Raw genomic sequence first — 17684 nt, 5'->3', positions numbered from 1 at the left:
CCACCCATTAGCAGAGAGGCTGCCTAAAATCATAATAAGGTCACAGACAGCCCCAAACACACCACCGGACGCGGTACTGCCCACCAGAAAGACAAGATCCAGCCTCATCCTCCAGAACACAGGCACCAGTCCCTTCCACCAGGAAGCCTACACAACCCACTGAATCAACTTTAGCCACTGGGGGCAGACACCAAAAACAACAGGAACTACGAACCTGCAGCCTGCGAAAAGGAGACCCCAAACACAGTAAGTTAAGGAAAATGAGAAGACAGAGAACCACACAGCAGATGAAGGAGGAAGGTAAAAACCCACCAGACCAAACAAATGAAGAGGAAATAGGCAGTCTACTTTTGACCACCTAGAGGGGTGGGGTAGGGAGGGTGGGAGGGAGACACAAGTGGGAGGAGATATGGGGATACATGTATATGTATAGCTGATTCACTTTGTTATAAAGCAGAAACTAACACACCATTGTAAAGCAATTACACTCCAATAAAGATGCTAAAAAAAAAAGATATGATTTGTAAGAAACAAAGCTTCATTATGGGTTTTTACAGGTGAAAGGACATGAAAACAGCATTTAAGGAAGATTAGTATGAGAAATATCCATGCTAAGTGGATTGGGGCAGGAAAAATTGGGCTTGCCACAGATTTTGCAACTATCCAAACATGATGTGGTATAGGATTGGACTAGGGAGGAGAAAAAATGTTAATTTCAAAATAAAAACAAATAGAACTTGGTTTATATGTGGGAGATATAAAGAAAAGAAGGAAAAGAAGGGATTAAAATTTTTCAAAAATTTGAACCTGGCTGAGAGTTATATCAAGCATGGGCAGGGGAGACCTGAAAGAGGAGGATCAGTTTAGGGGGAAGGAGTGGACAGTGATGAATTTAGTTTGGGACCTAGATTCATTTGACTCTTACAGCTAAGTGAGACTTTGCATCTAACCGTGTGGAACAACTAAGTATCATGTTATATAGATAAAGAAATCTTGAATTTGAGATAACACAGGACATCCTAGAAGAGATGTCCTAGAGGCAGTTGGCCATTCAGAGCTGTACTTTAACGACAAGTCAAAACTAGTGATATCCATTTTGGTGTCATAGGAATCGTCTTGTCAAATAATTGTAGGAAAGGATGAATTATCCAAGGGCGAGGAAACAGTGAGAAGAGGAGAAAAGCCATAGGAGGAGACAGCAGAGAATTGAATCAAGAGGCAGAAAAGAGACAGGAATTTTGGCTTTGCTATTTGTTAGCTACAGGAACTTGACAATTTATTGACCTTCTCTGGGTCTCAGACTACAGTCATATCGAGGCTTGCCAGGGTCGGGGTGGGGTGTGGTTGGGGAATCTGCTTCCAAGCTTTGAGTGAGCTTGGAAGCAGCTTCCAGTCCCTGGCTGTTGGCTGGAGACATTGGTATCTTACCATGTAAGCTTCTCCACAAGGGCACTTAGAACATGGCAGCTGTCTTCTCTCTGAAAGTCAGTGAATGAGAGAGGGCCCCGGTCTCATACAACTGAATCTCACAGGTAACATCTCATCACTTTTGCCAAATTCTATTCATTAGAAACAAGTCAAGGAGAAAGGGTTACATAAGGGTGTGAATACTAGGGGCCAGGATTATTGGAGGCCATTTTAGTGACTGCCTGCCATAATATCTAACAGTTATATTCATAGACACTCATACTCATTACTTTTGTAGCTAGTTCACTTAAATTGGCAGTTTAATAAATATTGAATCCACTGAGGTGGGCACAGGCACAGGTGGGGCACAAAGAAGGCAATTCTACCTAGAGGGAAAAGTCATAGAAATTTCAAGAGAGGAAATTATGCTTGCACTGATCTTTTTTTTTTTTTTTTTTTTTTTGGCTGTGTTGGTCTTAGTTGCCGCAGGTGGAATCTTTCCCTTCGGTGCATGGGCTCCAGAGCGGGTGGGCTCTGTAGTTGCGGCACGTGGGCTCAGTAGCCCTGTGGCACGTGGGATCATAGTTCCCTGACCAGGGATGGAACCCGAGTCCCCTGCATTGGAAGGCAGATTCTTAACCACTGGACCACCAGGGAAGTCCCACTTGCACTGATTCTTAACGGATAAACAGGAGTTTATCAGGAGACAAGATGGCCAAGTTATAAGTTTATCCAACGATTATAATTTGGACTGTGGAGTTCTTAGATATTGATTTTAAAGTTGAGTGGAAATATGGCAGGCATGAAGAAAATATTTCCTAATTTGAAAAGTCTCCAATCTTATCAAAATGTGAAACATTGAGTGATTCACGGGATTTTATCATTTGATTTCAAATATATCTTTAGAAATCCCAATAGTTTAACACAGTCTACAAGATCTTGATACCCATTTTACTAAATTAGCACTCCTAAGTTTCATCTGTTTTCTAAAAATATTTTATGAGCACACTGATCAACTAAAGACTTGCATGAAACAATTCAGAAATTTAAGATTACAATTTAGGGGGCTTCCCTGGTGGCGCAGTGGTTGAGAATCCGCCTGCCGATGCAGGGGACACGGGTTCGTGCCCCGGTCTGGGAGGATCCCACATGCCGCGGAGCGGCTGGGCCCGTGAGCCATGGCCGCTAAACCTGCGCGTCTGGAGCCTGTGCTCCACAACGGGGGAGGCCACAGCAGTGAGAGGCCCGCGTACCACAAAAAAAAAAAAAAAAAAAAGATTACAATTTAGAATGTACTTAGGAAAAACAAAGGCTATTCTCCCATTTTCAGTGCTATTACTCTAGTACGATAAAGCTGAAATTCTAGTTTTATTTTTCATTGTTGATTTTACTAATTCTGTGAGCTTTGTAGGCCCCCATAGTTGACACACATTCTAGTACCTTCTTCTTTTCCTCACCCATATGGATACGTAGGATTATGAGTATGGCTGAACTTCAAGTAAGCTGGTTTGGCAGTTTCCCAAAGTGTCAAAAATGACAGAACATGAGGGAGCTTCTCTAAGGGCTTCACTCCTCATGACTAGGGCTCTCACTGTAGAATGGGTAGTCCCATTTCTTCCCTGTAAGTCTGAATTACTCTGGGGCCATCTGATCACTCAGGCTTTGGCCCAGTCTAATCTAACTCCCCCAGATCTAAGCAACCAGAAGGCAGATCAAGAAGTGACGGGACGCCCTGAGTAATGCCAGCTCATCATATTTGGAAGAATATTGATTTTGATTTTCTGACCATTGTTCTCTAACAACTAAAAGGTCTGGTTCATCATTTTACTGTGGTATTAGCAACCAAATGTTGGATCCCAGTGCTTGATAGTCATGTAACTGCTGCCAGTGGGTACGGTGCCTGGGAAGTAAGAGGCATGCCACAACACAGACCCTCTGTGTTAAATCATCTCCCACTCAAGGGCTGCTGCTGGCAGCTGGAAATTTGACTTAGGAATCAAATACGTTGTTAAGCACCATTGTTTTTGTGTACAGAGAACAATGACTGAGACTTTTTTCTTTTAAAGCATTCTTAATGTTATGCTATTATAGTGTCCCTCATTTTCTATTTCTTCACTTTCTTTGAAAAGCAAACACTTTTCTTGGTAATTAGGCACACAAGTAAACATAAAACACCCCAGTTTTTCTTGGATAGTTTACCTCCATTTTTATGACTACCATTTAAAATTCCAACAAACAAACAAACAAGCACTATTCAGTTCTCTCAAATTAGAGGCATTTTCTTTTCTTTCTTTTTCTTTTTTCCTACTGTAGGCTATTGATTTCCTTGGGGAGGAGGAAGAATTAATAATGGCTAATCACAGATAAAATGCATTCTAATTTTATTTTTTTGAATTTAAAAAAAAATTTTTATTTTCTTGCTGTACGCGGGCCTCTCACTGTTGTGGCCTCTCCCGTTGTGGAGCACAGGCTCCGGACGCGCGGGCCCAGCGGCCGTGGCTCATGGGCCCAGCCGCTCCGCGGCATGTGGGATCTTCCCGGATCGGGGCACGAACCCGTGTCCCCCACATCGGCAGGCGGACTCTCAACCACTGCGCCACCAGGGAAGCCCCTTTTTTTTTTTAATTTTTTTTCCTAATTTTAGTATGAGTAAATAATGCATTATAAAGAAATAGAACTTCATATGTTAATATGCAATCATCACATTTAAAGTTAAAATAATGCTAAATTTTGCTGGTTTTTAAAAAATAATATTTAATGAGTAGTAATGAATATGTTTCACCTTTACTTTGTGATTAAGTAAGGAAAGTGTCTAAGAGGTCCCTCTTCTCCAACATCCTCCCAGGGCAGAAATCCCCTCTGTATCTCTGAGTGAGTCCAGTGACAAGATACTGATAGCTTTTTGCTCCACAAGACATCCTAGGGCACTGCCAGTTACTATGCTGTCAGGAAGTAATCAGAGGTCTATGTGCAAGGCACTGTGCTGAGTGTTCCATCAGTTAAAAAAAATAAGACAAAAATCCTTTCCAGGGCTTCCCTGGTGGAGCAGTGGTTGAGAATCCGCCTGCCGATGCAGGGGTCACGGGTTCGTGCCCCGGTCCGGGAAGATCCCACATGCCGCGGAGCAGCTGGGCCCGTGAGCCAAGGCCGCTGAGCCTGCGTGTCCGGAGCCTGTGCTCCTCAACGGGAGAGGCCACGACAGTGAGAGGCCCGCGTATCACAAAAAAAAAAAAAAAAAAAATCCTTTCCATAAAGAAGTTTGTGAACTTTTCACAAAGTTCAGACAATAATTACAATAACATAAGACAGAAATTAAAGGGGCTATAGAAAGGCACAAACCAAACCTTGTGGAAACTCAAGGGGAGGAATGCGATAGCACATCTAGCCAAGGAAACCCACTGGTCCTAGCTCTGCTGTCTGGACTGACACTGTAGTTTCTCTTGTCCGCTTGTAGAGCTTGACATAGTCTATAGATGAGTCCAAAGAGGCAATATAGTTGAGGGGCTTGAAGCTGGGTCTTGGTCATTAGACATCTTTGGACATGAATCTGGACCTTTTCTTTTTTAGCTGGGTGACCTTGAGCAAGTTACATAGCCTCACTGTACTTCTGTTTTTTCATTTGTAAAATGGGCATAGTAAGACCTACCTGACAAGCTTACTGAAGAATTAAATAATAATATAAGGGGCTTTAGCATTAGTGCCTGGCACTTGGTGTATAAAAAATCGTAGCTTTTGCTTTTACCTTTTCTTCATTTTCCCTGTGTTTTTTTCTCCCCAATTTATCTCTAATATTTTTATCACTCCTAATAATGTGTTGTTTCTAGACCTCCTCACCTTTATGGCTATCCTCCTCCAAACTATCTCGTTTTCATTCTCCTGTACAATGTGCTACCTAGAACTTTACAACAATAAAAATTTCCCCCCAAAATGTTACTTTTTCTGTTGGTTGGTTTCTGACCAAAATAGTAAACCAAACCACTACTTCCCTTCTAACCTGTACTTCTGTTAATGCATTAATTTATTGAATGTTCAAAATTATTGCATTCAAGTTTTTTTGGTTTTGTTTTTGTTTTTTAGCAATTCCACACATGCCTTATCAGTTCATGGCAAGCTTGTGGCCAACTACTTTCTCTAGGTACTATTTAGATAATTAATGAACAATAGGTCTCTCCTGTCTTATACCTGTGCTATTGATTTTTTTTTTTTTTTTTTTTTTTTTTGCTGGTCAGACAGTTTGTGGGATCTTAGTTCCCCTACCAGGGATTGAATCAGGGCCACGGCAGTGAAAGCACTAACCACTAGACTGCCTGGGAATTCCCATGCAATTGATTTTTTTAACCTAAATGAAGGTCTTTTCCTTTCACTCTCTTGTGTAGGCCTTGATTCTTAGTAGCAAGTAACAGAAAGCTAGTTGGAACTAAAAACTTAAGTAAGAAAGATGAATTTTTCTGTTGGCATAACTGAAGAGCAAGAAAAATGGGACAGCTAGAATGCTGACTATCCCTTCTTCACGATGAGCAGTGGCTTCATTTTCTCACATAGCTTTCTACTGGGACCCTTATGGCAGCAGCTCCTGGCTCATACTGTTATGACTTGAGCCATAGAAACAATGATTGCCTCGTCCATTCCTCCTCCCTCCAACCAAGGTCTGAATCAAATATGTGCCAATCGTTATTGAGCTGCCTCTGCCCCCAAGAGAGGGTGAGAAGTTGTCAACCCTTAAACTGGTTACTTTAGGGCTTCCCTGGTGGCGCAGTGGTTGAGACTCCGCCTGCCGATGCAGGGGATACGGGTTCGTGTCCCGGTCCGGGAAAATCCCACATGCCGCGGAGCGGCTGGGCACGTGAGCCATGGCCGCTGGGCCTGCGCATCCGGAGCCTGTGCCCCGCAACGGGAGAGGCCACAACAGTGAGAGGCCCGCATACCAAAAAAAAAAAAAAAAAAAACCAAAGGTGGTCTTTGGGCTTCCCTGGTGGCGCAGTGGTTGAGAATCCGCCTGCCGATGCAGGGGACACGGGTTCGTGCCCTGGTCCGGGAAGATCCCACATGCCGCGGAGCGGCTGGGCCCGTGAGCCATGGCCGCTGAGCCTGTGCGTCCGGAGCCTGTGCTCCGCAATGGGAGAGGCCACAACAGTGAGGCCCGCATACCACAAAAAAAATAAATAAATAAATAAATAAAAAAATAAACTGGTTACTTTGTCCCAGCAAGGCAGAAGGTTGAGAAGGTAGCAGTTCCCAGTAGAACTCAGGGTATGGCAGGGGAGATGGTCTCCCAAAGGAATGAGGAATACATTTTCTAAAAGCAATGGAGGGGAATTCCCTGGCGGTCTACTGGTTAGGACTCTTGAGCTTCCACTGCAGGGGTCACGAGTTTGATCCCTCCCTGGTCAGGGAACTAGTATCCTGCATGCTGCGTGGCCAAAAAAAATTAAATAGATAAATAAAAGCAATGGAGGTGGCTTAGAATTAAGTGATTTAGACAAGTAGGACCTAGATGAAATGAAGATTCTCAACCTACTGTTGTTACAGATGGTTGAATGACACAAAAATATTACTTTTGTGAAATCAAGTCATTTATGTTTCTTCTCCCTATTTAAGTAAAGAAGGAACTAATCTTTCATTGTCTTTACTGCATGGCCTTTTCTCCTTTTAGTTAGTATTAGGTAAAGCAAATTTAGATTGATATAAATGTTTATCCGAGAACTTGCAAAACTTCAAGTTAAATGACAAAGTAACAAAAAATTCTCATTAAATAAAATGTAGCCTGCAGTTACTTATTAATAATCATTTAGGTGCTCAGGTGACAGCACCTAGGCTAGGGTATTTATTTTTAAAAATAGAGTAAATCATAATTAAAATGGGACAAGAATAGATTTCAGAGCTCCTATCTTCTATATGCCCTGAACCAAAAAGTTTAGGATGTCTGCCAGGAAGTTGTTTTGAGACAGAGAGATACAAGCTTATCTTGCTATGTATTACCCAACAAACAAAACACTTATGAGATAATGCCTGACAGCAAAGTGAAAAATGAGATTAATTTTCCAAGGACTTCCTAACTTCCAAGGATTAGAGAAAGATATGAGGGAGTAAACTCATGGGTCACATCCATTGATTATTCTAGTCATGTATGTTACATTTATTTTAAATTTATTTATTTATTTATTTATTTATTGGCCAAGCTGTGTGGCATGTGGGATCTTAGTTCCCTGACCAGGGATCGAACCCGTGTCCCCCGCAGTGGATGCTTGGAGTCCTAACCACTGGAGCACCAGGGAATACTTGTATGTTACATTTAATTTGTAAAACTGGATTATTGCTTTGCCCTTTTACATAGGTTTCAAAAACAGTCCTCTTAAATTAACAGTGAGTAATTTGTTATTTCTTGAAGTAATAAAAGACGTCAGTGTATTGCTTATGACGTGCTTATCTTAGAAACCATCCAAATCACTTGGGAGATGTGCTGACCCATATCTAATGACATACACAACCACTGCAATGAAAATAGAAAAAAATTCTTTTCCCTCAAACTGGGTTTGTATCTGGGCTCTCTCACCCTCTGCTTGCCAGGCATACCATTCTATAGTTCAAATTGTCCTGTGGACAAAGATAGGGGTGATGGACATGAGCGATTTCAAATCAGTGCTGGAATGCAGGGCACCTGGATTGGAATGCCACATAACCCCTGTTGACCTGATCCCTACATTTTGTGAGAAAAAAAAATTAAATATGACAATAAAAAGTCTCCTTCCAAATTAAGTGATTCCTCATCTGAGGTGAAAATCAACCTAGGTAAAGGAATTACGACTCGGGCTTCCCTGGTGGCGCAGTGGTTGAGAATCCGCCTGCCGATGCAGGAGACACGGGTTCGTGCCCTGGTCCGGGAAGATCCCACATGCCGCGGAGCAACTAAGCCCGTGAGCCATGGCCGCTAGGCCTGCGCGTCCGGAGCCTGTGCTCCGCAACGGGAGAGGCCACAACAGTGAGAGGCCCGCATACCGCAAAAAAAAAAAAAAAAAAAAAAAAAAAAGGAATTACGACTCTAAAAGATTATAACAACATATTCTTAGCAAATAAAGGAGAGCACCTTATATCAATTCTGTTCAAAGAGAGAATGGTGTATAATCTGAACTCTGTGCTCAGCAAAGAGAGAGAGCAAGTGAGCAATTTTTTGCTCTGTAATTTACAGAGCAAGTGAGTAATTACTCATTTTTACCTGTCCATAAAAGACATAGCACCAGATTCTTGATAAGCAAGTTAGCTTTTTCGAATATTATCAGTGCACAAAAAGATGTGGTGGACAACTGAAATATCATAACATATTAAAGTGTGAATGTTTTAACTATTCGAAATCTATATATTTTGCTTTTCTACATAATAAGGCATACTCCAAGAATGTACCTTAGCAACAGAAATTCTTATTAAGCTCTCTTTAAACATTCCCATTAAATTAGGATTTTCACTCTCAGTTACCACTGGACTCTTTATTTTGTCACATTTATATATGTGACTACAAGATATTTCTATTACAGGCTAGTAATTTTAGGTTTACCTATTGTTTTTTGAGTGACTTGTCTTTATCAACAATCTAACTCATTCAGTCTTTTATATCTACTGGCACAAAGGCAAACAACTTTGAATCAACAGACCAGTATGATCTAAGTGTGAATGGTATTATATCATTTTACCTTAAGGCTCTCTATTTAATGATAATACTTTCTCTGGCACTACCTGTGTTTTTGTGTATGTGTAACCTGACTTGGCAAAAAAACCCCAAACCTCAAACCCGAAACACAATTAAATATGCTGTTCTCATTAGGCAGCTATCATTCTGTTAAAGTTACGTACTATGTTGTCTAGTTCATTGAAATACAGTTTTTAAGACTATATTGTATTCATTAAAAGCTAGCATTATTTAGATTTGAATACACAAATACTAATTGTGAGGGCACATAGTTTGAATGATGAATTGTTGGGTTGCTTCATTGTATAAATGATGTTGGATTAGGGTCTAATCCCAGTTGAAAGAGTGGACATTCACTGACTTCACTTCAGCTGCTCCCCCACTGGAACCTCTGCCATGTGTCCGTGCCTCCCACTCCACTGAAATTCAGTTAAAGGTCACACATAACTTGTTTTCAGGCCCTTATCATTCTCCTTACTGGATCCTTATAATAGCTTTCCAAGTGTTCTCCCTACCACACATGTATAGTCCTTTTTCTTCCCACCCCTACACTCTCCCCTTTTCTAAAATTCAAATCACTCCCATGATTGAAACGTTTTTGTGTTAAAAATCCAGACTTCTTAACCTGAGTTTGGAGTTTACCGGTGACTTGCCATTTTCTTAAATCAGAACCCCCTTTTAGCCATTTCAGGGGTATGACATCCTGATCATTCATTCCATCTTGAAATGCCTTCCTTGAATGGCTTGACATCGTACTACTGTGATTCTCCTCCTACTCCTCTGGCTGGTCCTCTTTACTGGCCTATCTTCTCTCTGGCATTTCTTTAAGTCCTGTGCTTATATCCCTTTTCCTGTAGACCTTAACACTTTCTTAATTTTCATGTCTGTAGGAGAGGCTCCTAAATTCACAGCCAAAAGGGTTCCAGATCTCCCTATTTCCAGGGGCTTTTGGACCATTTTTACATGGATATCTCATCAACAGCTCAAACTATGCTCAAGGAAGGCTCATAGCCTTCCCTCCAAACTAGGTCATTCTATTTCTATATCTGTTCATGATTCCAGAATTCTCCCTGTTGATTAGTTTCATATCTCCAAATCATTTGACAACTTCTCCTTTCCCTTGACATTCAAGATTACCTCTACTCTTTCTTTGACTTTTCTCTCCCATCTATTCTGAACCTCCTGGTACTCTTCTTAACTGCTATAAGAGTATCCTTCACTGCTTCCCTCTTCCACATTTTCTGTTTTCAATTCCACTGATGCCAGAGTAATCTTTTAAAAATATCTTTGAGGGCTTCCCTGGTGGCGCAGTGGTTGAGAATCCGCGTGCCGATGCACGGGACGTGGGTTCGTGCCCCGGTCCGGGAAGATCCCACGTGCCGCGGAGCGGCTGGGCCCGTGAGCCGTGGCCGCTGAGCCTGTGCGTCCGGAGCCTGTGCTCCGCAATGGGAGAGGCCACAACAGTGAGAGGCCCGCGTACCACAAAAAAAAAAAATAAATAAATAAAAAAAATAAAAATATCTTTGAGGATATCATGTCCCTGATTAAATGCTTCCAGAATGAAGTCCAAGCTCTGATCCCTTCTTGATCTCACCCTAACCCACCTTTTCCATCTCATTTGCAACACGATGCCCTAAGTTGGAGTCACAAAGGTCACTCACGGTTCTCTGAACTGGCCCATTTCTGTGCCTTCTCTCACACAGTTCCCTCGCCTGGAATAGCTGCTCTCAAAATCACTTATTTCCCATGTCTGGAATGTCTGCTCTCAAAATCTATCTCTACCTTTCCCCACCAGCCTTTCTCTCACTTAGCTGCAATCATTTCCCACTTCCACTAGGTTCCATGCAACATTTTATCTGTCAACAATTTAGTTATTTTGTGTAGTTGTTTTATTTCCCCTGCTAGATTGTAAGCAAGATTTCAAGTGGGGTATTCATCTCTAGCCCTCCTCCCTCCACTAGGGAGGGGGTCTAGTAAAGTGCTGTGCTTATAAATGTTCTGAAGCGAAAAGAATTTTTATGGAATGAAAGAGAAAATCAAGATACAGCAGAGTGAAATATGGAGATATGAAATCAGGAAAAGAGTCCACAGCTCCTGATTTCTACCTAATACTTTCATCCCAGAGCCTACATTTCAGCGTTGCTACCGTTCTACTCAGGAATGTTCTCTTACTTTCTTATCTCATGATTTAGTAATCAACCACAGTGCAACTCACAAAGTAAACAGACGGTCTGGAAGTACCAGAGGAAAAAAGTCTGGGTCTTTATCTCAAAGATTTTGGAGGGGTGTGTCAGTACATATTTCACTGAGTCTGAGTTGCAAGGCATTAGCACGGGAGGACTCAGGGTTTCTGATGAGTAGCGCGAAGACATTTTAAAAAGATGAGAATAAACTAAAAGCCATGCAGGTCGCCCTAGGTTCGCCAGTAAAAATAAGTTTGTTAATGTAGTAGTAAAATTCAAATGACCGCGCAACGAGACGCAGGGGGTTAAAGTAATGTGCCCTTGTAACGTCGGTAATGCACTCTCCGACACTGGTCCTTCATTAATAAGGACTGGGTCTGACTACACCAACTCTTTTAAAAGGAAGACATAAATGCCACTCCTTTAAAAAAAAAATTCCTACTGCACCACACTGCAACGTGCGAGCACGGGGACATTTCCACGCGGTCACGAGCCTCTGCAACCACCCAAACACTGGGCCGAGCCGTCCTGGCCATTAGGAACTCGCTTCCAAAAAGGAGAGTTGCATCCCGCGGGGGCTGGAGCTTCACCCTGGGAGGGCAGTCCCCAGGCACAGCCTACAGAGCCCTCCAAAGCGGAGGCTCTCGAGGGGGGTAGTCTCCGGGGTGGCTGGCACGGACCTCCCTTTCACCCTCTCCAGGCAGTGCACGCATAGCGCAGCCCATGGTCCCGGACTGCACTCGGCGCCGCGGCCGCCGGGCCCAGTTCCTAAAGCGCCCGGGCCCGCCTCGGACATGAGCGCAGGCGCCCAGGCAGCGGGGGCACGGGCGATGCAGCGTTCTGCCGGAGCCACCTCCCTTATCCCCCGCCCGCCCACGTCCGCGCGGCGGCCTTCCACGGGCTGGGAAGCTGCCGAGGGCGGGAAGCTACCGGACGACCGGCACCTGCATAGCTGGGTTGCCCGGCCCCACCCCCTTTCTCTCCCTCCGAGCCGTACCCCTTTCTCTTCCGCCCCCTCCCTTCTCTCCGGGCCGCAGCCCCGCTCCGCCCGGCTCCCGCGGCGACCCGGCCTCTGTGACGTCACTAGACCCCCGCCCCCTTGTTATAAATAATGGCGTCTCTGGCACCGCCTTCTCACACTCTCTGGCTCTTCGCTGGGTTGCAGTGTTTCGTTTCTTCGCCTTCTCTGCCTCTTTTCACCCTTTCTCGCTCTCTGCTCTGCGGTGTGACGAGGCTGAATCCTCTCCGCACCCAGCCCTCGCCTTTCTTCTTCTGCCCGCGCTGTTCTATTTCTCTCCTTCGGCCGCCGCCGCCACTGCTGCACAGCTGGTGTCGGTGCCGCGCTTTTCCCCCCACGTCGTCCCCGCAGCCTATGGCCCAGGCCGCCTTGGGTATTTCTGCTCAAGGTAACCACATCCCTCTTTAAAAATTCCGCCTAAAAAGAGAAGACGCTTTACCCGACTCTTTGGGCCGTTATCTCACGTGAGTACCGACCCGAGGGGCGCGGTCGGGGCCGGGGCGCGGGGCCGGCCTTGGGGTGCTGCCGGGTGCCTCCGGCTGGGCCCCGCCGCCCGGCCGGCGTCCCCGCAGCGCCCCGCGGCCGGCCGCCTCGAACATGGCGGATGGCGGCGTGTGTGGCGGCTGCCGGTGCTTCCGCGGTGGCGGCGGCGCGGTGGGCTGGGGCAGCGGGCGGCCGCTGGCCGCCGGGCCGAGCCCGAGCAGCTGCTGTTGGGGTGAGGGGGCGTGTGTGGGGGGGCGCGCGCGCGGGTCTCGCCGCCGGGGGTCGGCGGCGCCTCCGGGCGGCGTGCGGCCCCCACCCCGCTCCCGTGGTGCATTGCTGTTTCCGGGGAGGGGGACGGGCTGCAGCCCTGAGGGGCCTTGGTCCCGCCGCCCGACCCTGAGCGGCGCCGCGCCTTCGCCTCCGGGAGCCTGGCGGGAGCGCGACCGGTTGCAACCGCCGCGGCCTTAGGTTATGAATGGAGCGGGGCGGGCCCGGCGCCGGCCTCCTGTGACAGCTGCCGGAGGAGGACGGGTGCTCGAGGGTGCGGGGAGTGCGGCCCCCCTCTGCTGGAGGAAAGTTGACGCCGCAAGGGGCCAGGCGGCGGGGAAGCCCCGGTGTCAGGTAGCGACCGAGAGGCCTTTGGCCCCTTCTGGAAGCCTCGGGGCTGCTGCTCCGCCCCCTGCGGCGCTCCTGATTGGGCCGAGTCGCCTTCACTCACCCCAGCCACCTCCTGGAGCTCGAGGATTAGTCACCATGGCTTCGTTTTCCCGGCCGCGCCACGATTCCAGGGCCGAGAGAGGGAGAGCGGTAGGCTTGGGTGGCTTATCAAGCACTGTTCTGGAAGTTAATGGTGCTGTTTTAACCTTTCCCCAGTGTATATCCTGAACGTGTGTTTCTTAGGCTAAGCTGCTGGTTCGGCGACCTGAAACGGTCGGGAACACAGTTTACGGCCCCATGATGTTTCAGCAGATTTAACTGGCTTTTGTGGTTGCCTCGCGGATACATTAAGATGTTTTGTGTCCCGTCGGGTTTCCACCATTGAACCCCCTGCTTGGATGGGAACCGGAGGACACTTAAGGGAGAGAATTGATGTGTGATCAAGGAAAGGTTGATGTGGACGAGCCTGGCAGAAATAACAGCTAATGATTATAGGGCAAGGCTCTAACAATCCTTTGATTTCTTTTGCATTGCAACTATAGGAGAGTACAGATGCTGGTCATGAAGGCAAATAAGCCCAGAAGAGTTAGAAGGAAAGATAGGCTCTTGATGATTATAGGTGATATGGTAGGTGCCGGAATCAAGTAATAATCAGTGCCGTCCCTCTCACCACCCAGGTTTAACTTATAAATTGTCAAACATAACAGAGGGAGTGAAAGAATTGTACCCTCACCTACGTTCAGTAAACACTTAACATTTTCCTTTATTTGCCATTCCACTGTGCATTCATCAGTCTTATTTTTCTATGTATTTCAAAGTAAGTTGGAGAACCAGAACACTTCACCCCTCCAACTTCAGTATGCACATATCATTAAGTAGAGTTTAATAGGGCAAAATTCACAAAACAGCAGAAATGCACAAATCTTAAGTATACCATTTGACGAGTTTTGACAGAAATACAGCTGTGTAATCCAAACCTTTAACAAAGATGAGAACATTGCCATCAAACCCAGAAAATTCTCTTTTGCCCCTTCAAACTCCATCCCTCACTACCCACAGAGGCAACCACTGTTCTGATTTTTTACTAACCATATAGATTATTATGGAAGCCTATTCTAGAACTTCCATAGGCATATATACTGTATGCATTGTATTTTGTTAAAGGCTTCTTTAACTCAGAATGTTTTTGATATTCATCCATTCATCAGTAAATTGTTACTTTTAACTGCCGAGTAGTAGTCCATTATATGAATACCTTGCCTGATTTTTTTTAAACAACTTTATTTTGGAATAATTTTAGATTTATGGAAAAGTTACAAAGATAACATGGAGTTACTTTGTACTTCTCACCTAGTTTACCTTATTATAAGAGGTATCGATAGTACATTTGTCAAAATTAAGAAACTGACTTTGATACATTACTACCACCTAAACTCCAGACTTTCTTTGGATTTCACCAGTTTTTAATGTGCTTTCTGTCCAGGGGCCAATCCAAGATACCACACTACATTTAGTTGTCATGTCTTCCCCAGTCATCTGATTTGTGACAGTTTCTCATGTCTTTGACAGTCTGGAGAAGTACTGGCCAGATACCCAGTAAAATGTCCCCAATTTGGGTTTGTTTGATATTTTTCTCATGATTGGACTAGGGTTTGGGGTTTTGGGAAAGAATACCCGGAACAACTTGAAAAGTCATTGGTAAAGGCAATGTAAGTTGTTCAGAGAAATACTGATAGTTTGGGGGATACTAAGTTTCTGGGTAGTTACTGTCAAACTGATGGGAGGTTTTTGGTGATTAATTGGCCAGCTGCTGACTCGGTTAACTCTAGTTTTCCCTGTGCTGTCTGCCAAGATAGTGTAGCAAGGGACATTCTCTTCAAACAGTTAAGGAATTTGATTGCAGTGTTGTACATGATCCAACTGGTAGAAACACCATTCTAAATGAGAAAAATTTATCTTTCCCTATACCTTCTATTTTAACTTTATTTTATTTTTTTTATAAAGTTATTTATTTATTTTTGGCTGTGTTGGGTCGGTCATCGCTGCACGTGGGCTTCTCATTGCAGTAGATTCTCTTCTTGTGGAGCACGGGCTCTAGGCATGCACGCTTCAGTAGTTGTGGCTCGCGGGCTCTAGAGCGCAGGCTCAGTAGTTATGGCGCACGGGCCTAGTTGCTCTGCGGCAGGTGGGATCTCCCCAGACCGAACTCATGTCCCCTGAGCTGGCAGGCAGACTCCCAACTACTGAGCCACCAGGGAAGCCCTCCATATTTTTATTTAACCTCCTCTTATGGTTTATCTTGACTGTACAGATGAACATTCAGTTCATCCTGTATGTAAATGGCCCTGTACCCCTTTTATTTATGTTAAAGGGTGCCTTTCAAAGTTAGACCCTTCATTTCCTACTAGTATCTTTTTCATTAGGTGGAAATATTTCAGAGATCCTGCTGAAGAACATTCTTGAATGTCTGAAGTGTAATGTTCTCAACATTTCACAGTATTGCTCCTGGGTTGCATTAAGCAGCAAAATAGCTATTGATCTGTAGCGGGTCGGGGTGTGTGGGGGGGTGGATGAAAATGTCTCAGCCAGGATAATTATCCTATTCCTTAGAACAGTTAAGAATAAACTCTGTCTCTGTCTCTAGCGTGAATCGGCTTTTAAGTTACGTTTAAAATTACCTTGGTTTGGGAAGAATTGGAACCTTTGTTTTGGAGTACTTAGTTGGAATCTAACGTGATGATATAGTCGCTCACTGTTGCATATTAGTATGGATTTTTGCCTCATTGCCCATGTCATTGAGCATGTGAGCAGGATACCCCTAGTAGATTGAAAGAACATTTTACCTCCCCTAAGGGTGCCTCTGTCCTGGTTGAGATGAGATATGCTTAAGATGTGTCTAGAGTGTTTCTGAAATCTCAGATTCTTCTAATTCCTAAATTTCATTATTTTTCTGGTTCCCTTCTTACCACCCATCTTCTAGCAGATACTGTCAGGTTGTATTACTTTAAGGTAACAATCACTGAATTACAAATAGAAGTGTAGATGTAGCTGTTTAGGTTAGAGGTGATGTCTATCCTGTCAAATCATAATAGGTAAAAACCATTTCTTAAACTTATTTAGCATTTTGTAGCGTGCCAAGCACGTTCACATTCATATGTTGTTCCTGGTGATAGTAGAGTGACTTTAGGTTAGGAATGAGGAGGAGGTAAACCTTACTTGTCAGATATGTAAGGCAGGTCTCAAAAGTTATTTCACATGTGTACTTAGTGTATTAGCTAAGTCACAAAATGTTTTTCTTTTTGATATGTAGTAGGATTTTACTGTTAAGCAAAGAAGAACTTAGAATTTGGAGAGTAGAAGAAGGCTTGTGGGTAGTTTCAGACTATTAGATATACATATAAAGTCTTGCACACACACCAGGTTAGTGAGGGCACTTGGACATCTTAAAATTTTAGGCCACTTAGAAGTTTGGGTTTTGGAGGACAAATAAAAGCAAAAATGAAATTTGGTGAAGGCTGGAAACTGAGTAGGTAGATAGAGTAACTTGGTAAGATGACTATGACCTCAAATTCTGTCAGTTCTGTACTCTAGCAGCTTGGAAATGCTTACTACATAAAAAAGTACTTTGGGGGCTTCCCTGGTGGCGCAGTGGTTGGGGGTCCGACTGCCGATGCAGGGAACGCGGGTTCGTGCCCCGGTCTGGGAGGATCCCACGTGCCGCGGTGCCGCTGGGCCTGCGTGTCCGGGGCCTGTGCTCCGGGGCGGCGGGGGGACGGCAGTGGGAGGCCCACGTACCAGGAAAAAAAAAAAAAGTACTTGGTACTGTGATAAACCCTTTGAAAACATCATTTTGTGTAATGTGCTTTAATGAAACACTTCAAACTAAAACTTCTTCCTGCACTTAATCTTTACATCAATTTAACCTTCTTCAAGTGCCATCTAACATTTTTTACCACTGGACTTATACTTTTATTTTCTTCTTTAGGGCGAACTTTCTGACCAAGTATACAACTACCCAGAGGGCCTAGGAGAAGTGCTGTATAGAGAGCAGTTCGACTTCAACGCTGAGCCACCTTGGGAACCTAGCTGATGATAGGGGGGTTCCATCTCCTAACTTGTCCATGTAAGTATTTTCACATCTGCAAAGGGTGAGGGAGGGTCTTGTAAAATAGAAGTAAAGGAGAGTTCTTGTTGCTCAGTCTTTTTCAAAACTTGAAATTGTATTTACCACTTACGCGCCCCTCCCGCCCCCCCA

The 17684-nt window shown here is 44.6% G+C and overlaps 1 protein-coding gene across 10 annotated transcripts in view; it reads left to right on the top strand.

Moving 5' to 3' along the window:
* Positions 1–12372: 12372 nt before the first annotated feature.
* The window catches only part of AZIN1 (antizyme inhibitor 1), a 30098-nt gene continuing 24786 nt past the window's right edge, over positions 12373–17684 (top strand). For 3 of the 10 annotated variants that reach the window (XM_059043130.2, XM_059043131.2, XM_059043127.2), the window contains exons 1-2: positions 12373–12753; positions 17415–17552. The gene's annotated coding sequence lies outside the window, so the exon portion shown is untranslated. The remainder of the gene's footprint in view (positions 12754–17414; positions 17553–17684) is intronic. The other 7 variants (XM_067018124.1, XM_067018122.1, XM_067018126.1 and 4 more) reach the window with 3 other exon arrangements.

This window comes from Kogia breviceps, chromosome 17, assembly GCF_026419965.1.
Source record: "Kogia breviceps isolate mKogBre1 chromosome 17, mKogBre1 haplotype 1, whole genome shotgun sequence".
NCBI lineage: Eukaryota > Metazoa > Chordata > Mammalia > Artiodactyla > Physeteridae > Kogia > Kogia breviceps.
This window is presented reverse-complemented; position numbering and strand designations above follow the sequence as displayed.